Source organism: Arachis hypogaea, chromosome 13, assembly GCF_003086295.3.
Source record: "Arachis hypogaea cultivar Tifrunner chromosome 13, arahy.Tifrunner.gnm2.J5K5, whole genome shotgun sequence".
In the NCBI taxonomy this organism is placed as follows: domain Eukaryota; kingdom Viridiplantae; phylum Streptophyta; class Magnoliopsida; order Fabales; family Fabaceae; genus Arachis; species Arachis hypogaea.
In genome coordinates, this window is record NC_092048.1 from 35,263,161 (window position 1) to 35,285,574 (window position 22,414).

Genomic DNA, 22,414 nt, shown 5'->3' on the forward strand with positions numbered 1-22,414 from the left:
TGTAAAATATTTAATTTCTTTGAAAATACGTTTTTTTTTCTAAATTTTGTTACACTTTGTAATATTGTGATGTTTTTTATTTTATTTAATTTAAGTTTTTTATTCAAAAATCCTTAACAACCTTATAATAAAATATTATTTTGTTCTTTATAAATACTCCTTTTGTGTTTTTTTAATTCTTTTATTGTTTTAATTATATGAAGAAGAAATTTTATTGTGTATTTAAATTTTTTTATTTTTTTGTCTACAAAAATCTTTTGTTTATTTAATTATTTTATTGCTATAGATGAAAAAAAATTTATGATAAAAAAAATTTTGGGAGTCAATAATTTTTAGTATTTTTTATTATTGTTTGACCCGCACAAATGCTAAATTATTTTTAACAATTAAATTTTATTAATTTATATGTGTAAATTCTAAAAAATGTGAGTGCAAACTATATTGATTTATATGTACAAAATTCTGATAAATATAGGTGCAAATTATATTTTTCTTATATGTAAAATGTTTATAATAAATATGGGTGCAAATTATTAATGGCGAAATACTGGCAAAAAATAATAACATTTATTGATTTCATAGTATTGCTCGGTTGATTTTTTTTATAAGAATATTATATGTGTGTTATGCGGTGATATGGATGTCGGTTGTGTTATACATTAATGTGGCAGCTTCTTTTTTTTTTTAATTTGTAAAGAAAAAAATCGGACCGTCTGATTCTTTTGTCATTGAAGATGGATACAAATCGAACCGTCCGATTTATTTGGAAGAATAAAATTTCAAGTTCTGTAGTACTCAAATTAGTAGGTCTAATTTTAGTGTTTAAAATTTTTTTATTTCGACGATCAAATTGGACCGTCAAATTTGTAATATTAAAAAAATTTAAATGCTAAATTGCAAATCGTCCCAACCGATTTGTATGGTTATATACTTATATAGACTCCACCCTAACCCACTTGGTAGAATTCTCTTTTTCTTCTTCTTCATCTTCTCTTAACTCTTGAGAACTTTCTTCCTCTTGTCATATTCTCTTTAGAACTTTTCCACGTCGTGTCATATCGTGTCTCATGTTCATATTAGTGTCTGTGTATCTTTTCGAGTGCGTTATAATTTAAAGAAATTAGTTTCTTTATTAAGAAAATATTTTTTATATTAATATTGCATTACCATTTTTGTGGAAATTCCATATTTCTTTTTTATGACTTCTTATTAGGATTGCCCAAGCTAGTAAACAAATTTTATAATCTATAGAATCGGGATGAATGCGATGATTTCATGAAAATTAAATAAAGAAACATTATTCAAAAAATAAATGTTATCAACAATTCATTAAGCATAAAAGACGAAAGGTTCCTTGTACAATTATATTGCTTATTATTATAACACAGATTTTTGCCACATCTTTGGACAGCTAGCTCAAACTTTTTCTTTTCGGATACGAGGACAACTCTTAAAATTCTAATGGGGCATTCATCCATTGACGATTCAACAAGCTAATCTAATCAGAAGCCACATTAAGCAATTGACGGTGAAGATTCTAAGATCCCTCAATTTTAGACTTCTTCTACACGTATCATGCACCTCCTTTTTTAGTCTTTCACGATTAAATATTATCGTCGGCTCGTCGCTCAAGTAAGAACATTGCTACGTATATGACAAGGACGAAGCCTTCATTTTAAAAAGGACGAATCCAATACAAAAACTCTAGTATTACATGTTAATATGTTATATATTGGGATGGATATATATCTGTTCGGATAAAAGAGATAACTGATGAAGCGATTAAGGTCATAACTAACTTCACGAGACAACTGTCGATACCACAACGGTTATGTCATCGAATCCTATAATTGCCGAATCTTAACAATAATGTACTACAGTAAGTATTAAATGTCGAAAAAATGGTAATCTTACAAGGCAAAAGCTAAAAGAGAAAAGCTATCAATAGATAAACACACGAGAAATTTATTTTACTACCTATTACCCTAGCATCAGAGTGTTTTGCAAGTTGCTCTCTTAGAGTTAATCCTGGATTAGCAAGAATCATGGCCAAACGGTAAATTTACTCTACAGTTAATCTAGAAACTCCATTGAAAAGCCAACAACGAGAGGACGGACACGAGACTGATGTCATATCAAGTCAAGAAGAAGTTCCTCCCGGTTATGAAAATCATGAACCCATCAACCCAGAAACCCATCATTTCGCTGGCCTTGGAGATGATTATCACCATGCTATATAAGAAATGCGACATAGGGTGCAGGAATTGGAGCGTTACCAATTAGAGCTTCAACGACAGTTGGCTGACCGTTCCTTATCCAGGCGTTCCCGTTCCTAGAGTCGTCCAGCCAGGGAACGGGAAAAGCCCTGTCCCAGAAATCCAGAACAAAGGCGGGACCATTGGAGAATTTCACCTTCTCCTTCACGTCGTAGAGATGACAGGAACTCACCCCGACGTAGAATCGCGTTATGCCCAGTCTAAAAGGAGGAGGACTCCGCAAAGGAGTCCAACTCCTAAAAGGCACAAGGAATCCCGAGAGCACGTCATAATGGAGCAGACTTTGTTTGCTTCTCACATTCTTCAAGTACGATTACCAAAGCATTTTGACAAGGCAACGGACTTGAACTATGATGAGAAGACGGATCCTCAAGAACATATTGGCGCCTTTGAAGCCAGGATGAATTTGGAAGGAGTTGACCTTTTCGATAACCTTGTTAGAACCTACCATGGTATGGTTCAATACACTACCTACTGGGTCGATCTTCTCCTTCATTGATATCAAGGTCAAGTTTTTAGCTCACTTTACTACCAGAAGAACTTAGGCAAAGTACCCAATCTCCTTATTGGGAGTAGAACAAAGGGTAGGCGAGAGTATCTGAGATTACCTTGATCAATTCAATAAAGCACTCTTGGAGGTGAACACTCGAACCCCAAAAGTCGTATGCTTATGCCTAATTGCTGGGTTGCTGGAAGGAGACTTCCGTAGGCACTGGACTTCCAAGAATGTAAAATCCATGGAAGAAATCCACCAGATCGCCCTGGAATACATGCGAGATAAGGATGTCTCAAAGGTAGTTTCTACCAAAAGGAAGAATCTAACACCATCTCCTCAGAAAGCCGGAAACTCGGGACAGAATTCAAAATTCCTAGGCCCTCGAGATGGAAAGTTTGCTTCTTACACTCCTTTGGTGGCCTCACTTACCGAGATTTATCAGTAAGTTTCTCATCGAGACATATTACCAAAAGCAAGACAAATTCGGCCTAGAGCCTCATTAAACAAGTCCTAGTATTGTGACTATCACAAGTCCCATGGTCACAAGAGTGAGAACTGCATCGATTTGAAAGATGCCTTAGAGCAAGCAAACCAAGATGGAAAACTTCCTGAATTCGTCCAACACGTACAACCACCAACAACATAACGAGGACGAAGATTAGAAAACAAGAAACCCAAGGAGCTCCAGGCCTTCAAAGAGTATAGAAGACACGACTCAAGTTATGGTCAATGTGGTGGTTGGGAGGAATGGATTACTGAGATCCAACAATGTTGTTAAAAGGGATGTTAAACCCGCGGCCTCTGAAATTCTCAAAGTAACCATTATCCTGGCAGTCCAGTTCACAACGGAAGATTTTCAGATCGCCACATCAGATGAAGATGAACTCTTGGTTATCATGGCCAGGTTAGGTAATAGCATTGTGAAGAGGATCCTCGTCGACACCGGCGCGGACTCGAACTTTCTCGTAGAAATGCATTCGATGCTCTAGGGTTAAAGGATCAACATTTGAAACCCCATATCCTGGGATTTGTTGGTCTGGGAGATCACTATATCAAACCTGATGGGGCTGTGGACCTCCTCTTCACTATACGGGAAGGTATGAACATAAGGGCATCACAGGCCGAGTTCGATGTCCTTCAAGATTCTACAGCCTATAATGTAATTCTGGGAAGGAAGACACTCAATGATCTGTGCACATTCATCTCGACCATGTTTTTGGTCATGAAGTTCCTGGCAGCAGAAAACCAGGTTGCAACAATTTGGGAAGATCGGTGTCTGCAGGAAAATGCAATAAAGCTAGTTTTACACTCCGAGATAAGGACAAAGAGTCCACCGGGGTCTTCCTTGTTGACTTAGACTCTCGAATTTAAGAAAATCCAAGGCCAAAACTTAACGGAGACATGAAAAATTCCAGATTGGGGACAAGTCAGAGAAATATACCATGATAAAAAAAGAACTGCCTTACCCCTTGAAATCGGAGCTTCATAATTTCTTGAGAGGTAACATAGATCTATTTGCTTGAGAACCTACCGATATGCTTAGAATAGACCCTGCATTCATGTCCCATCAATTGGCTATTAATCTTGACTTCAAATCGGTTGCGTAGTGGTGCACGAAATTGTGATCATCAATGGCGCCATCAACATGGTACGCTCAATTGCAATCTCAACTCTTTATCACAACTTCGCACAACTAACCAGCAAGTGCACTGGGTCGTCCAAGTAATAAACCTTACGCGAGTAAGGGTCGATCCCACGGAGATTGTTGGTATGAAGCAAGCTATGGTCATCTTGTAAATCTCAGTCAGGCGGACTCAAATGGTTATGGAGGATAACATAAAATATAAATATAAAATAAGGATAGAGATACTTATGTAATTCATTGGTGAGAATTTCAGATAAGCGTATGGAGATGCTTTGTCCCTTCCGTCTCTCTGCTTTCCTACTGTCTTCATCCAATCCTTCTTACTCCTTTCCATGGTAAGCTGTATGTTGGGCATCACCGTTGTCAATGGTTACAGTCCCGTCCTCTCAGTGAAAATGTTCAACGCGCTCTGTCACAACACGGCTATTCATCTGTCGGTTCTCGATCATGTCGGAATAGAATCCAGTGATTCTTTTGCGTCTGTCACTAACGCCCCACAATCGCGAGTTTGAAGCTCGTCACAGTCATTCAATCCTTGAATCCTACTCAGAATACCACAGACAAGGTTTAGACCTTCCGGATTCTCTTGAATGCCGCCATCAATTCTAGCTTATACCACGAAGATTCCGATTAAAGAATCCAAGAGATAAACACTCAAGCCTTGTTTGCATGTAGAACGGAAGTGGTTGTCAGGCACGCGTTCATAAGTGAGAATGATGATGAGCGTCACATAATCATCACATTCATCATGTTCTTGGGTGCGAATGAATATCTTAGAACAAGAATAAGCTGAATTGAATAGAAGAACAATAGTAATTGCATTAATACTCGAGGTACAGCAGAGCTCCACACCTTAATCTATGGTGTGTAGAAACTCCACCGTTGAAAATACATAAGAACAAGGTCTAGGCATGGCCGAATGGCCAGCCTCCCATAATCTAAAACTAGACGTCCAAAGATGATCCCAAGATCTAAAGTGATCAAAAGATGTCTAATACAATAGCAAAAGGTCCTATTTGTAGAGAACTAGTAGCTTAGGGTTTACAAAGATGAGTAAATGACATAAAAATCCACTTTCGGGCCCACTTGGTGTGTGCTTGGGCTGAGCATTGAAGCTTTCATGTGTAGAGACTTTTCTTGGAGTTAAACGCCAGTTTTTGTGCCAGTTTGGGCGTTTAACTCCCATTCTTGTGCCAGTTCCGGCGTTTAACGCCAGAATTCTTGAGCTGACTTGGAACGCCTGTTTGAGCCATCAAATCTCGAGCAAAGTATAGATTATTATACATTGATGGAAAGCTCAGGATGTCTACTTTCCAACACAATTGAGAGCGCGCTAATTGGTCTTCTGTAGCTCCAGAAAATCCACTTTGAGTGCAGGGAGGTCAGAATCCAACAGCATCTGCAGTCCTTTTAGCCTCTGAATCAGATTTTTGCTCAGGTCCCTCAATTTCAGCTAGAAAATACCTGAAATCACAGAAAAACACACAAACTCATAGTAAAGTTCAGAAAAGTTAATTTTAAATAAAAAACTAATAAAAATATAATAAAAACTAACTAAAACATACTAAAAACAATGCCAAAAAGCGTATAAATTATCCGCTCATCACAACACCAAACTTAAATTGTTGCTTGTCCCCAAGCAAATGAAAATCAAATAAGATAAAAAGAAGATAATATGCAATGAATTCCAAAAACATCTATGAAGATCAGTATTAATTAGATGAGCGGGGCTTTTAGCTTTTTGCCTCTGAACAGTTTTGGCATCTCACTTTATCCTTTGAAATTCAGAATGATTGGCTTCTATAGGAACTCAGAATCCAGATAGTGTTATTGATTCTCCTAGTTAAGTATGATGATTCTTGAACACAGCTACTTTATGAGTCTTGGCCGTGGCCCAAAGCACTCTGTCTTCCAGTATTACCACCGGATACATATATGCCACAGACACATAACTGGGTGAACCTTTTCAGATTGTAACTCAGCTTTGCTAGAGTCCCCAATTAGAGGTGTCCAGGGTTCTTAAGCACACTCTTTTTGCCTTGGATCACAACTTTATTTTTACCCTTACCTTTTGGTTTAAAGGGCTATTGGCTTTTTCTGCTTGCTTTCTCTCTCTCTCTCTCTCTCTCTTTTTTTTTTTGAATTCACTGCTTTTTCTTGTTTCAAGAATCATTTTTATGATTTTTCAGATCCCCAGTAACATGTCTCCTTTTTCATCATTCTTTCAAGAGCCAGCATTCATGAACAACAAATTCAAAAGACATATGCACTGTTCAAGCATACATTCAGAAGTCAAAGTATTGCCACCACATCAAAACAATTAACCTGTTATAAAATTTGAAATTCATGCAATTCTTCTCTTTTTCAATTAAGAACATTTTTCATTTAAGAAAGGTGATGGATTCATAGGACATTCATAACTTTAAGGCATAGACACTAAGACACTAATGATCATAAGACACAAACATAGATAAACATAAAGCATAGTTTTCGAAAAACAGAAAAATAAAGAACAATGAGATTAAAGAACGGGTCCACCTTAGTGATGGTGGCTTGTTCTTCCTCTTGAAGATCTTATGGAGTGCTTGAGCTCCTCAATGTCTCTTCCTTGCCTTTGTTGCTCCTCTCTCATGATTCTTTGATCTTCTCTAATTTCATGGAGGAGGATAGAATGTTCTTGGTGCTCCACCCTTAGTTGTCCCATGTTGGAACTCAATTCTCCTAGGGAGGTGTTGATTTGCTCCCAATAGTTTTGTGGAGGAAAGTACATCCCTTGAGGTATCTTAGGGATTTTATGATGAGGAATTTCCTCATGTCCATGAGTGGGATCTCTTGTTTGCTCCATCCTTTTCTTAGTGATGGGCTTGTCCTCATCAATGAGGATGTCTCCCTCTATGTTAACTCCAACTGAATTACAGAGGTGACCAATGAAATGAGGAAAGGCTAACCTTGCCAAGGTAGAGGACTTATCCGCCACCTTATAAAGTTCTTGGGATATAACCTCATGAACTTCTACTTCCTCTCCAATCATGATGCTACGAATCATGATAGCCCGGTCTATAGTAGCTTCGGACCGGTTGCTAGTGGGAATGATTGAGCGTTGGATAAACTCCAACCATCCCCTAGCCACGGGCTTGAGGTCATGCCTTCTCAGTTGAACTGGCTTCCCTCTTGAATCTCTCTTCCATTGAGCGCCCTCTTCACAAATGTTTATGAGGACTTGGTCCAACCTTTGATCAAAGTTGACCCTTCTAGTGTAAGGGTGTTCATCTCCTTGCATCATAGGCAAGTTGAATGCCAACCTTACATTTTCCGGACTAAAATCTAAGCATTTCCCCCGAACCATTGTAAGCCAATTCTTTGGGTCCGGGTTCTGATGAGCGGATAATTTGTACGCTTTTTGGCATTGTTTTTAGTATATTTTTAGTAGATTTAGTTAGTTTTTAGTATATTTTTATTAGTTTTTAGTTAAAATTCACTTTTCTGGACTTTACTATGAGTTTGTGTATTTTTCTGTGATTTCAGGTATTTTCTGGCTGAAATTGAGGGATCTGAGCAAAAATCTGATTCAAGAGACTAAAAGGACTGCAGATGCTGTTGGATTCTGACCTCCCTGCACTCGAAGTAGATTTTCTGGAGCTACAGAAGCCCAATTGGCGCGCTCTCAACGGCGTTGGAAAGTAGACATCCTGGGCTTTCCAGCAATGTATAATAGTCCATACTTTGCCCGAGATTTGATGGCCCAAACCAGCGTTCCAAATCAGCTCAAAACTGCCCGGCGTTAAACGCCGGAACTGGCACAAGAATGGGAGTTAAATGCCCAAACTGGCACAAAAGCTGGCGTTTAACTCCAAGAAGAGTCTCTACACGAAAATGCTTCAATGCTCAGCCCAAGCACACACCAAGTGGGCCCGGAAGTGGATTTTTATGTCATTTACTCACCTTTGTAATTCTTATGCTACTAGTTCCCTATAAGTAGGACCTTTTACTATTGTATTTTACATCTTGAGATCTTTGAATCTTTTGATCACTGAGGGGCTGGCCTCACGGCCATGCCTAGACCTTATTCTTATGTATTTTCAACGGTGGAGTTTCTACACACCATAGATTAAGGTGTGGAGCTCTGCTGTACCTCGAGTATTAATGCAATTACTATTGTTCTTCTATTCAATTCAGCTTGTTCTTGTTCTAAGATATTCATTTGTACCCAAGAACTTGATGAATATGATGGTTATGTGACGTTCATCATCATTCTCACTTATGAACGCGTGACTGACAACCACTTCCGTTCTACAAGCAAACAAGGCTCTAATGTTTATCTCTTGGATTCTTTAACCGGAATCTTCGTGGTATAAGCTAGAATTGATGGCGGCATTCAAGAGAATCCGGAAGGTCTAAACCTTGTCTGTGGTATTCTGAGTAGGATTCAGTGATTGAATTACTGTGACGAGCTTCAAACTCGCGATTGTGGGGCGTTAGTGACAGACGCAAAAGAATCACTGGATTCTATTCCGACATGATCGAGAACCGACAGCTGAATAGCCGTGCCGTGACAGGGTGCGTTGAATATTTTCACTGAGAGGACGGGACTGTAGCCACTGACAACGGTGATGCCCAACATACAGCTTGCCATGGAAGGGAGTAAGAAGGATTGGATGAAGACAGTAAGAAAGCAGAGAGACGGAAGGGACAAAGCATCTCCATACGCTTGTCTGAAATTCTCACCTGTGAATTGCATAAGTATCTCTATCTTTATCTTTATGTTTTATTCATAAATCATTCATAACCATTTGAGTCTGCCTGACTGAGATTTACAAGATGACCATAGCTTGCTTCATACCAACAATCTCCGTGGGATCGACCCTTACTCGCGTAAGGTTTATTACTTGGACGACCCAGTGCACTTGCTGGTTAGTTGTGCGAATTTGTGATGCCATGGTATTGAGCACCAAGTCTTTGGAGCCATTACTAGGGATTATTTGAAGTAGTGAAGAAAAGAGATCACAATTTTGTGCACCAAGTTTTTGGCACTGTTGTCGGGAATTGTTGAGTTTGGACAACTGACGGCTCATCTTGTTGCTTAGATTAGGCATTTTTCTTCAGAGTTCTTAAGAATGAATTCTAGTGTTTCAAGGTGATGTTTTTATCATCACCAAGGCTGATTGATTATCATCAATTTAGCTCTTGAATGCAATGTCCTGCTGAAGCTTGACTAGCCATGTTTAATTCCTTTAGACTAAAGCTTTAGACTAACATTGCATGATTCCTGGAATTCTCATTAAGAATTTTAATACCTTTATTTTCTTTTCCACTTAATTTTCGAAAAATCCAAAAAAAAAAAATTTATAAAATCATAAAAAACCAAAAATATTTTATGTTTCTTGTTTGAGTCCAGTGTCTTATTTTAAGTTTGGTGTATTGCATGCATTGTTTATTTGATCTTGGTTCCATTTTCAAGTCAATAATACAGAGAGCTGAAGATTCAGTACATGCAGCAGAGGAATTACATAGAAAAAGCTGGGCGTTCAAAACGCCCAGTGAAGAAGGAAAACTGGCGTTTAAACGCCAGCCAGGATACCTGGCTGGGCGTTTAACGCCCAAAAAGGTAGCATTTTGGGCGTTAAACGCCAGAATGGATACCATTCTGGGCGTTTAACGCCAGGATGGAACAAGAGAGAAGATTTTGTTTTTAATGCAAATTTTTTTTCAAGTTTTCAAATTTTTTTTTTCAAAATCAAATCTTTCTCAAATCAAATCTTTTCAATCATATCTTTTCAAAATCAATTTCTTTCCATTTTTAAAGATACTTACTAACAATTAATGATTTGATTCAACATTCCAAGTGTGTTGCCTTTTCTGTTGAGAGAGGTTTAATGTTTGAATCATATCTTTTCTTGTTAGCCAAGTCATTAATTTTTAAAATCACATCTTTTTCAAAATAAGTTTTCAATCATATCTTCTTCAAAATCTTTTTCAAAATGATTTTAAAATCTTTTTAATTAATTTTCGAAAAACTCTTCCTCTCTTCTCACATCCTTCTATTTATGGAGTACCACTCCTCCTCAATGCACAATTCGAACTCTATCTCACTAAGTTCGAATTCTTCTACCTCTTTGTTCTATTTTTCTGTTCCTCTGACACCTCAAGGAATCTCTATACTGTGACATAGAGGATTTCACATTTTCTTGTTCTCTTCTCTTTCATATGAGCAGGAGCAAAGACAAAGGCATTCTTGTTGAAGCTGACCCTGAACCTGAAAGGACCTTGAAGCGAAAGCTAAGAGAAGCTAAAGCACAACTCTCTGTAGAGGACCTAACAGAATTCTTCAAGGAAGAAGAACCTATGGCAGCCGAAAATAACAACAATGCCAACAATGCAAGGAAGGTGCTTGGTGACTTTACTACACCTACTCCCGACTTCTATGGGAGAAGCATCTCTATCCCTGCCATTGGAGCAAACAACTTTGAGCTTAAGCCTCAATTAGTTTCTCTAATGCAACAGAATTGCAAGTTCCATGGACTTCCACTGGAAGATCCTCATCAGTTTTTAGCTGAATTCTTGCAAATCTGTGACACTGTCAAGACCAATGGGGTTAACCCCGAGGTCTACAGACTTATGCTATTCCCTTTTGCTGTAAAAGACAGAGCTAGGATATGGTTGGACTCACAACCTAAAGAAAGCCTGAACTCTTGGGAAAAGCTAGTCAATGCCTTATTGGCAAAGTTCTTTCCACCTCAAAAATTGAGTAAGCTTAGAGTGGAAGTTCAAACCTTCAGACAGAATGAAGGTGAATCCCTCTATGAAGCTTGGGAAAGATACAAACAATTGATCAGAAAATGTCCTTCTGACATGCTTTCTGAATGGAGCATCATAGGTATTTTCTATGATGGTCTGTCTGAACTGTCAAAGATGTCATTGGATAGCTCTGCTGGAGGATCTCTTCATCTGAAGAAGACGCCTACAGAAGCTCAGGAACTAATTGAAATGGTTGCAAATAACCAATTCATGTACACTTTTGAAAGGAATCCTGTGAACAATGGGACGAGTCAGAAGAAAGGAGTTCTTGAGATTGATACTCTAAATGCCATATTGGCTCAGAACAAAATATTGACCCAACAAGTCAATATGATCTCTCAAAGTCTGTCTGGAATGCAAGCTGCACCAGGCAGTGCTAAGGACGCTTCATCTGAAGAAGAAGCTTATGATCCTGAGAACCCCTCAATGGAAGAGGTGAACTACATGGGAGAACCCTATGGAAACACCTATAATCATTCATGGAGAAATCATCCAAATCTTTCATGGAAGGATCAACAGAGACCTCAACAAGGTTTCAACAACAATAATGGTGGAAGAAACAGGTTTAGCAATGGCAAGCCTTTTCCATCATCTTCTCAGCAACAGACAGAGAATTCTAAGCAGAACCACTCTAACTTAGCAACCATGGTCTCTGATCTAATCAAAACCACTCAAAGTTTCATGACTGAAACAAGGTCCTCCATTAGAAACTTGGAGGCACAAGTGGGTCAGCTGAGCAAGAAAGTTACTGAACTCCCTCCTAGTACTCTTCCAAGCAATACTGAAGAGAATCCAAAAGGAGAGTGCAAGGTCATCAACATGGCCGAATTTGGAGAGGAGGAAGAGGCAGTGAACGCCACTGAGGAAGACCTCAATGGACGTCCACTGGCCTCCAATGAGTTCCCTAATGAGGAACCATGGGAATCTGAGGCTCACACTGAGACCATAGAGATTTTATTGGATTTACTTCTGCCATTCATGAGCTCTGATGAGTATTGTTCCTCTGAAGAGGAAGAAGATGTCACTGAAGAGCAAGTTGCTAAATACCTTGGAGCAATCATGAAGCTAAATAACAAGTTATTTGGTAATGAGACTTGGGAGGATGAACCACCTTTGCTCACCAAAGAACTGGATGACTTGACTAGGCAGAAATTACCTCAAAAGAGGCAGGACCCTGGGAAGTTCTCAATCCCTTGTAACATAGGCACCATGACCTTTGAGAAGGCTCTGTGTGACCTAGGGTCAAGCATAAACCTCATGCCTCTCTTTGTAATGGAGAAGCTAGGGATCTTTGAGGTGCAAGCTGCAAGAATCTCACTAGAGATGGCAGACAACTCAAGGAAACAAGCTTATGGACTTGTAAAGAATGTTCTGGTAAAAGTTGAAGACCATTACATTCCTGCTGATTTCATAGTCCTAGAGACTGGGAAGTGCATGGATGAATCCATCATCCTTGGCAGACCCTTCCTAGCCACAGCAAAGGCTGTGATTGATGTTGACAGAGGAGAATTGATCATTCAAGTGAGTGAAGAATCCCTTGTGTTTAAGGCTCAAGGATATTCCTCTGTAAACATAGAGAGGAAGCATGAAGAGCTTCTCTCAAAACAGAGTCAAATAGAGCCCCCACAATCAAACTCTAAGTTTGGTGTTGGGAGGCCACAACCAAACTCTAAGTTTGGTGTTGAACCCCCACATTCAAACTCTAAGTTTGGTGTTGGGAGGTTCCAACATTGCTCTGAGTATCTGTGAGGCTCCATGTGAGCCCACTGTCAAGCTACTGACATTAAAGAAGCGCTTGTTGGGAGGCAACCCAATTTTATTATATCTATCTATTTTTCTTTGTTATTTTATGTTTTCTATAGGTTGATGATCATGGGAAGTCACAAAATCAATTAAAAAAGCAGAAACAGAATGAAAAACAGAAAGAAAAATAGCACACCCTGGAGGAGAACTTGCTGGCCTTTAAACGCCAGTAAAGCTAGCAGAATGGGCGTTTAACGCCCAGTCTGGCACCATTCTGGGCGTTTAACGCCAGAAAGGGGCACCAGACTAGCGTTAAACGCCAGGAAAGGGCAAGAAGCTGGCGTTAAACACCAGAAATGGGCACCAGCCCGGCGTTTAACGCCAGAATTGGCATAAGGTGCATTTTTGCACGCCACTTGGTGCAGGGTTGAATTTTCCTTGACACCTCAGGGTCTGTGGACCCCACAGGATCCCCACCTACCCCACCACCCTCTCTCTTCTTCTTCACCAATCACCTCTACCACTCTTCCCCAAAAAACCCCTCACCTATCAAATCCCACTATTCTCTTCACCACTCACATCCATCCTTCATAAAACCCCACCTACCTTACCATTCAAAATTCAAACCACTTTCCCTCCCAACCCCACCCTTACATGACCGAACCCTACCCCTCTCTCCACCCCTATATAAACCCATCTTCACTCCTTCATTTTCACACAACTTAAACAATACTTCTCCCCTTTGGCCGAACCACAAAGCCATCTCCATCTCCTCTATTTCTTCTTCTTCTACTCTCTTCTTTCTTCTTTTGCTCGAGGACGAGCAAACCTTTTAAGTTTGGTGTGGTAAAAGCATTGCTTTTTGTTTTTCCATAACTATTTATGGCACCTAAGGCCGGAGAAACCTCTAGAAAGAGGAAAGGGAAGGCAAAAGCTTCCACCTCTGAGTCATGGGAGATGGAGAGATTCATCTCAAGAGTGCACCAAGACCACTTCTATGAAGTTGTGGCCATGAAGAAAGTGATCCCTGAGGTCCCTTTCAAACTCAAAAAGGGTCAACTTTGATCAAAGGTTGGACCAAGTCCTCACAGACATTTGTGAAGAGGGCGCCCAATGGAAGAGAGATTCAAGAGGGAAGCCGGTTCAACTGAGAAGGCATGACCTCAAGCCCGTGGCTAGGGGATGGTTGGAGTTTATCCAACGCTCAATCATTCCCACTAGCAACCGGTCCGAAGTTACTATAGACCGGGCCATCATGATTCATAGTATCATGATTGGAGAGGAAGTGGAAGTTCATGAGGTTATAGCCCAAGAACTTTATAAGGTGGCGGACAAGTCCTCTACCTTGGCAAGGTTAGCCTTTCCTCATCTCATTTGTCACCTCTGTTATTCAGTTGGAGTTGACATAGAGGGAGACATCCTCATTGATGAGGACAAGCCCATCACTAAGAAAAGGATGGAGCAAACAAGAGACCCCACTCATCATGAAGTCCCTGAGATGCCTCAGGGGATGCATTTTCCTCCTCAAAACTATTGGGAGAAAATCAATACCTCCCTAGGAGAATTGAGTTCCAATATGGGACAACTAAGGGTGGAGCACCAAGAACATTCCATCCTCCTCCACGAAATTAGAGAAGATCAAAGAATCATGAGAGAGTAGCAACAAAGACAAGGAAGAGACATTGAGGAGCTCAAGCACTCCATAAGATCTTCAAGAGGAAGAACAAGCCGCCATCACTAAGGTGGACCCGTTCTTTAATCTCCTTGTTCTTTATTTTCCTATTTTTCGAATTTTCATGCTTATGTTTATCCATGTTTGTGTCTTATGATCATTAGTGTCTATGCCTTGAAGTTATGAATGTCCTATGAATCCATCACCTTTCTTAAATGAAAAATGTTCTTAATTGAAAAAAAGAAGAATTGCATGAATTTCAAATTTTATAACAGATTAATTATTTTGATGTGGTGGCAATACTTTTGTTTTCTGAATGTATGCTTGAACAGTGCATATGTCTTTTGAATTTGTTATTCATGAATGTTAAAATTGTTGGCTCTTGAAAGAATGATGAAAAATGAGACATGTTACTGAGGATCTAAAAAATCATAAAAATGATTCTTGAAGCAAGAAAAAGCAGTGAATTCAAAAAAAAAAAAAAAAACGAGAAAAAAAAGAAAAAGAAAAAAATAATGAAGTTGTGATCCAAGGCAAAAAGAGTGTGCTTAAGAACCCTGTACACCTCTAGTTGGGGACTCTAGCAAAGCTGAGTCACAATCTAAAAAGGTTCACCCAATTATATGTCTGTGGCATGTATGTATCCGGTGGTAATACTGGAAGACAGAGTGCTTTGGGCCACGGCCAAGACTCATAAAGTAGCTGTGTTCAAGAATCATCATACTTAACTAGGAGAATTAATAACACTATCTGGATTCTGAGTTCCTAGAGAAGCCAATCATTCTAAATTTCAAAGGATAAAGTGAGATGCCAAAACTGTTCAGAGGCAAAAAGCTAAAGCCCCGCTCATCTAATTAATACTGATCTTCATAGATGTTTTTGGAGTTCATTGCATATTCTCTTCTTTTTATCTTGTTTGATTTTCGGTTGCCTGGGGACAAGCAACAATTTAAGTTTGGTGTTGTGATGAGCGGATAATTTGTACGCTTTTTGGCATTGTTTTTAGTATGTTTTTAGTAGATTTAGTTAGTTTTTAGTATATTTTTATTAGTTTTTAGTTAAAATTCACTTTTCTGGACTTTACTATGAGTTTGTGTATTTTTCTATGATTTCAGGTATTTTCTGGCTGAAATTGAGGGATCTGAGCAAAAATCTGATTCAAGAGACTAAAAGGACTGCAGATGCTGTTGGATTCTGACCTCCCTGCACTCAAAGTGGATTTTCTGGAGCTACAGAAGCCCAATTGGCGCGCTCTTAACGGCGTTGGAAAGTAGACATCCTGGGCTTTCCAGCAATGTATAATAGTCCATACTTTGCCCGAGATTTGATGGCCCAAACCAGCGTTCCAAATCAGCTCAAAACTGCCCGCCGTTAAACGCCGGAACTGGCACAAGAATGGGAGTTAAATGCCCAAACTGGCACAAAAGCTGGCGTTTAACTCCAAGAAGAGTCTCTACACGAAAATGCTTTAATGCTCAGCCCAAGCACACACCAAGTGGGCCCGGAAGTGGATTTTTATGTCATTTACTCACCTTTGTAATTCTTAAGCTACTAGTTCCCTATAAGTAGGACCTTTTACTATTGTATTTTACATCTTGAGATCTTTGAATCTTTTGATCACTGGGGGGCTGGTCTCACGGCCATGCCTAGACCTTATTCTTATGTATTTTCAACGGTGGAGTTTCTACACACCATAGATTAAGGTGTGGAGCTCTGCTGTACCTCGAGTATTAATGCAATTACTATTGTTCTTCTATTCAATTCAGCTTGTTCTTGTTCTAAGATATTCATTTGCACCCAAGAACTTGATGAATGTGATGATTATGTGACGCTCATCATCATTCTCACTTATGAACGCGTGACTGACAACCACTTCCGTTCTACAAGCAAACAAGGCTCTAATGTTTATCTCTTGGATTCTTTAACCGGAATCTTCGTGGTATAAGCTAGAATTGATGGCGGTATTCAAGAGAATCCGGAAGGTCTAAACCTTGTCTGTGGTATTCTGAGTAGGATTCAGTGATTGAATGACTGTGACGAGCTTCAAACTCGCGATTGTGGGGCGTTAGTGACAGACGCAAAAGAATCACTGGATTCTATTCCGACATGATCGAGAACCGACAGCTGAATAGCCGTGCCGTGACAGGGTGCGTTGAACATTTTCACTGAGAGGACGGGACTGTAGCCACTGACAACAGTGATGCCCAACATACAGCTTGCCATGGAAGGGAGTAAGAAGGATTGGATGAAGACAGTAGGAAAGCAGAGAGACGGAAGGGACAAAGCATCTCCATACGCTTGTCTAAAATTCTCACCAGTGAATTGCATAAGTATCTCTATCTTTATCTTTATGTTTTATTCATAAATCATTCATAACCATTTGAGTCTGCCTGACTGAGATTTACAAGATGACCATAGCTTGCTTCATACCAACAATCTCCGTGGGATCGACCCTTACTCGCGTAAGGTTTATTACTTGGACGACCCAGTGCACTTGCTGGTTAGTTGTGCGAATTTGTGATGCCATGGTATTGAGCACCAAGTCTTTGGAGCCATTACTAGGGATTATTTGAAGTAGTGAAGAAAAGAGATCACAATTTCGTGCACCAGGTTCACACTTTGATCATGGTTCTTGGTGATCCATGCATTGGCATAGAACTCTTGAACCATCAAGATTTCGACTTGTTGAATGGGGTTGGTAAGAACTTCCCAACCTCTTCTTCGGATCTCATGTCGAATCTCCGGATATTCACTCTTTTTGAGTTTGAAAGGGACCTCAGGGATCACCTTCTTCATGGCCACAATTTCATGGAAGTGGTCTTGATGCACCCTTGAGATGAATCTCTCCATCTCCCATGACTCGGAGGTGGAAGCTTTTGCCTTCCCTTTCCTCTTTCTAGAGGTTTCTCCGGCCTTAGATGCCATAAATGGTTATGGAAAAACAAAAAGCAATGCTTTTATCACACCAAACTTAGAAGGTTTGCTCGTCCTCGAGCAAAAGAAGAAAGAAGAGAGTAGAAGAAGAAGAAATAGATGAGATGGAGGTGGCTTTGTATTTCGGCCAAGGGGGAGAAGTAGTGTGTAGGTTGTGTGAAAATGAAGGAGTGAAGATGGGTTTATATAGGGGTGGAGAGAGGGGTAGGGTTCGGCCATTATGGGTGGGTTTGGGAGGGAAAGTGGTTTGAATTTGAATGGTGAGGTAGGTGGGGTTTTGTGAAGGATGGATGTGAGTGGTGAAGATAATGGTGGGATTTGATAGGTGAGGGGTTTTTGGGGAAGAGGTGTTGAGGTGATTGGTGAATGGGTGAAGAAGAGAGAGAGTGGTGGGGTAGGTGGGGATCCTGTGGGGTCCACAGATCCTGAGGTGTCAAGGATAACTCATCCCTGCACCAAGTGGCGTGCAAAAATGCTCCTTCTGCCAATCCTGGCGTTAAACGCCAGGCTGTTGCCCTTTTCTGGTGTTTAACGCCAGCTTCTTGCCCATTCTTGGCGTTAAACGCCAGTCTGGTGCCCCTTTCTGGTGTTAAACGCCCAGAATGGTGCCAGACTGGGCGTTAAACGCCCATTCTGCTATCTTCACTGGCGTTTAAATGCCAACATATTTTCCTCCAGGGTGTGCTATTTTTCTTTTCTGTTTTTCATTCTGTTTTTGCTTTTTCAATTGATTTTGTGACTTCCCATGATCATCAACCTATAGAAAACATAAAATAACAAAGGAAAATAGATAAATATAACATTGGGTTGCCTCCCAACAAGCACTTCTTTAATGTCAGTAGCTTGACAGTGGGCTCTCATGGAGCCTCACAGAAGTTTAGAGCAATGTTGGAACCTCCCAACACCAAACTTAGAGTTTGAATGTGGGGGTTCAACACCAAACTTAGAATTTGGTTGTGGCCTCCCAACACCAAACTTAGAGTTTGACTGTGGGGGCTCTGTTTGACTCTGTTTTAAGAGAAGCTCTTCATGCTTCCTCTCCATGGTTACAGAGGGATATCCTTGAGCCTTAAACACAAAGGATTCTTCATTCACTTGAATGATCAATTCTCCTCTGTCAACATCAATCACAGCCTTTGCCTAGGAAGGGTCTGCCAAGGATGATGGATTCATCCATGCACTTCCGAGTCTCTAGGACTATGAAATCAGCAGGGATGTAATGGTCTTCAATCTTTACCAGAACATCCTCTACAAGTCCATAAGCTTATTTTCTTGAATTGTCTGCCATCTCTAGTGAGATTCTTGCAGCTTGTATCTCGAAGATCCCTAGCTTCTCCATTACAGAGAGAGGCATGAGGTTTATGCTTGACCCTAGGTCACACAGAGCCTTCTCAAAGGTCATGGTACCTATGGTACAAGGTATTGAGAACTTCCCAGGGTCCTGTCTCTTTGGAGGTAATCTCTGCATAGTCAAGTCATCCAGTTCTTTGGTGAGCAAAGGGAGTTCGTCCTCCCAAGTCTCATTACCAAATAACTTGTCATTTAGCTTCATGATTGCTCCAAGGTACTTAGCAACTTGATCTTCAGTGACATCTTTGTCCTCTTCAGAGGAAGAATACTCATCAGAGCTCATGAATGGCAGAAGTAAATCCAATGGAATCTCTATGGTCTCAGTGTGAGCCTTAGATTCGCATGGTTCCTCATTAGGGAACTCATTGGAGGCCAGTGGACGTCCATCGTGGTCTTCCTCAGTGGCGCTCACTGCCTCTTTCTCCTCTCCAAATTCGGTCATGTTGATGGCCTTACACTCTCCTTTTGGATTCTCTTCTGTATTGCTTGGAAGAGTACTAGGAGGGAGTTCAGTAACTCTCTTACTCAGCTGACCCACTTGTGCCTCCAAGCTTCTAATGGAGGACCTTGTTTCAGTCATGAAACTTTGAGTGGTTTTGATTAGATCAGAGACCATGGTTGCTAAGTCAGAGTGGCTCTGCTTAGAATTCTCTGTCTGTTGCTGAGAAGATGATGGAAAAGGCTTGCCATTACTAAACCTGCTTCTTCCACCATTATTATTGTTGAAACCTTGTTGAGGTCTCTGTTGATCCTTCCATGAGAGATTTGGATAATTTCTCCATGAAGGATTAAAGGTGTTTCCATAAGGTTCTCCCATGTAATTCACCTCTTCCATTGTAGGGTTCTCAGGATCATAAGCTTCTTCTTCAGATGAAGCGTCCTTAGTACTGCCTGGTGCAGCTTGCACTCCAGACAGACCTTGAGAAATCATATTGACTTGCTGAGTCAATATTTTGTTCTGAGCCAATATGGCATTCAAAGTATCAATCTCAAGAACTCCTTTCTTTTGGTTCGTCCCATTGTTCACAGAATTCCTTTCAAAAGTGTACATGAATTGGTTATTTGCAACCATTTCAATGAGTTCTTGAGCTTCTGCAGGCGTCTTCTTCAGATGAAGAGATCTTCCAGCAGAGCTGTCCAATGACATCTTGGACAGTTCAAACAGACCATCATAGAAGATACCTATGATGCTCCATTCAGAAAGCATGTCAGAAGGACACTTTCTGATAAATTGTTTGTATCTTTCCCAAGCTTCATAGAAGGATTCACCTTCCTTCTGTCTGAAGGTTTGGACTTCCACTCTAAGCTTACTCAATTTTTGAGGTGGAAAGAACTTTGCCAAGAAGGCATTGACCAGCTTTTCCCAAGAGTTCTGGCTTTCTTTAGGTTGTGAGTCCAACCATATCCTAGCTCTGTCTCTTACAGCAAAAGGGAATAGCATAAGTCTGTAGACCTCAGGGTCAACTCCATTGGTCTTGACAGTGTCGCAGATTTGCAAGAATTCAGCTAAAAACTGATGAGGATCTTCCAATGGAAGTCCATGGAACTTACAATTCTGTTGCATTAGAGAAACTAATTGAGGCTTAAGCTCAAAGTTGTTTGCTCCAATGGCAGGGATAGAGATGCTTCTCCCATAGAAGTCGGGAGTAGGTGCAGTAAAGTCACCCAGCACCTTCCTTGCATTGTTGGCATTGTTGTTGTTGTCGGCTGCCATGTCTTCTTCTTGTTTGAAGATTTCTGTTAGGTCCTCTACAGAGAGTAGTGCTTTAGCTTCTCTTAGCTTTCGCTTCAAGGTCCTTTTAGGTTCAGGGTCAGCCTCAACAAGAATGCTTTTGTCTTTGTTCCTGCTCATATGAAAGAGAAGAGAACAAGAAAATATAGAATCCTCTATGTCACAGTATAGAGATTCCTTGAGATGTCAGAGGAAAAGAAGAATAGAAGGAAGAGGTAGAAGAAGAAGAATTCGAACTTATCAAGAGAGATAGAGTTCGAATTGTTGATAGTGGAGGAGTGTTAGTCCTTAACTAGAAGGATGTGAGAAGAGGGGAAGAATTTTTGAAAATAAATTAAAAGATTTTGAAAAAAATTAAAAGAAATTTTGAAATTTTGATTGATGATTTTCGAAAACCAAGATTGAGAAAGAAATAAAGTGATTTTTGAAAAAGATTTTGAAATTAGAATTCAAAAAGATTTGATTGAAAAATTAATTTTAAAAAAAAATGTGATAAAAAAATATGATTGAAAAGATATAATTGAAAAACAATTTAAAATGATTTGATTTTTAAAATTAATGACTTGGCTAACAAGAAATTTAGAAGATATGATTCAGACATTAAACCTTTCTCAACAGAAAAGGCAACATACTTGAAATGTTGAATCAAATCATTAATTGTTAGCAAGTATTTTTGAAAATGGAAAGAAATTGATTTTGAAAAGATATGATTGAAAAGATATGATTTGAAAAAGATTTGATTTTGAAAAATTATGAAAACTTGAAAAAAATTTGCATTAAAAACAAAATCTTCCCTCTTGTGCCATCCTGGTGTTTAAACGCCCAGAATGGTATCCATTCTGGCGTTTAACGCCCAAAATGCTACCCTTTTGGGCGTTAAACGCCCAGCCAGGTACCCTGGCTGGCGTTTAAACGCCAGTTTTCCTTCCTCACTGGGCGTTTTGAACGCCCAGCTTTTTCTATTTGATTCCTCTGCTGAATGTTCTGAATCTTCAATTCTCTGCATTATTGACTTGAAAAGAAAAAAAAATTTTGAATTTTTAATGATGAGGAATAAACAATGCATGCAAGACACCAAACTTAGAAGTTTATATACTATTGACACTAACAAATTGAGAATGCATATGAGAAACAACAAAACACTCAAGACAAGAGAATTTAAAGATCAGAGCAAGGAAATCATCAAGAACAACTTGAAGATCAATGAAGACACATGATGCATGTACTTTTCGAAAATTAGAAGAATAAAGACATGCAATTGACACCAAACTTAAAATTAGACACTAGACTCAAACAAGAAACATAAAATTATTTTTGCTTTTTTTTATGATTTTGTAAATTTTTTTGGATTTTTCAAAAATTATGTAGAAAAAGAAAATAAAGAGGATCAAAACTTCTAATAAGAATTCCAAGAATCATGCAATGTTAGTCTAAAGTTGTAGTCTAAAAAGATTAGACATGGCTAGCCAAGCTTCAACAGGACATTATATTCAAGAGCTAAATTGATGAGAATCAATCAGCTTTTGTGATGATAAGAACATCACCTTGAAACTCTAGAATTCATTCTTAAAAATTTTGAAGAAAAATACCTAATCTAAGCAACAAGATGAACCGTCAGTTGTCCAAATTCGAACAATCCCCGGCAACGGCGCCAAAAACTTGGTGCACAAAATTGTGATCATTAATATCGCCATCAACATGGTACGCTCAATTGCAATCTCAACTCTTTATCACAACTTCGCACAACTAACCAGCAAGTGCACTGGGTCGT

General features: G+C 39.5%; 2 non-coding genes across 2 annotated transcripts; one reads left to right on the forward strand and one right to left on the reverse strand.

The window, feature by feature from the left end:
* Positions 1–11,164: 11,164 nt before the first annotated feature.
* On the reverse strand, positions 11,165–11,272 carry LOC112738966 (small nucleolar RNA R71). The gene has a single exon (XR_003169912.1). It is a non-coding gene; the product is annotated as a small nucleolar RNA R71 (small nucleolar RNA).
* An 8,840-nt stretch (positions 11,273–20,112) lies between these two features.
* On the forward strand, positions 20,113–20,220 carry LOC112738574 (small nucleolar RNA R71). Its single transcript, XR_003169527.1, has one exon. It is a non-coding gene; the product is annotated as a small nucleolar RNA R71 (small nucleolar RNA).
* Positions 20,221–22,414: the final 2,194 nt, after the last annotated feature.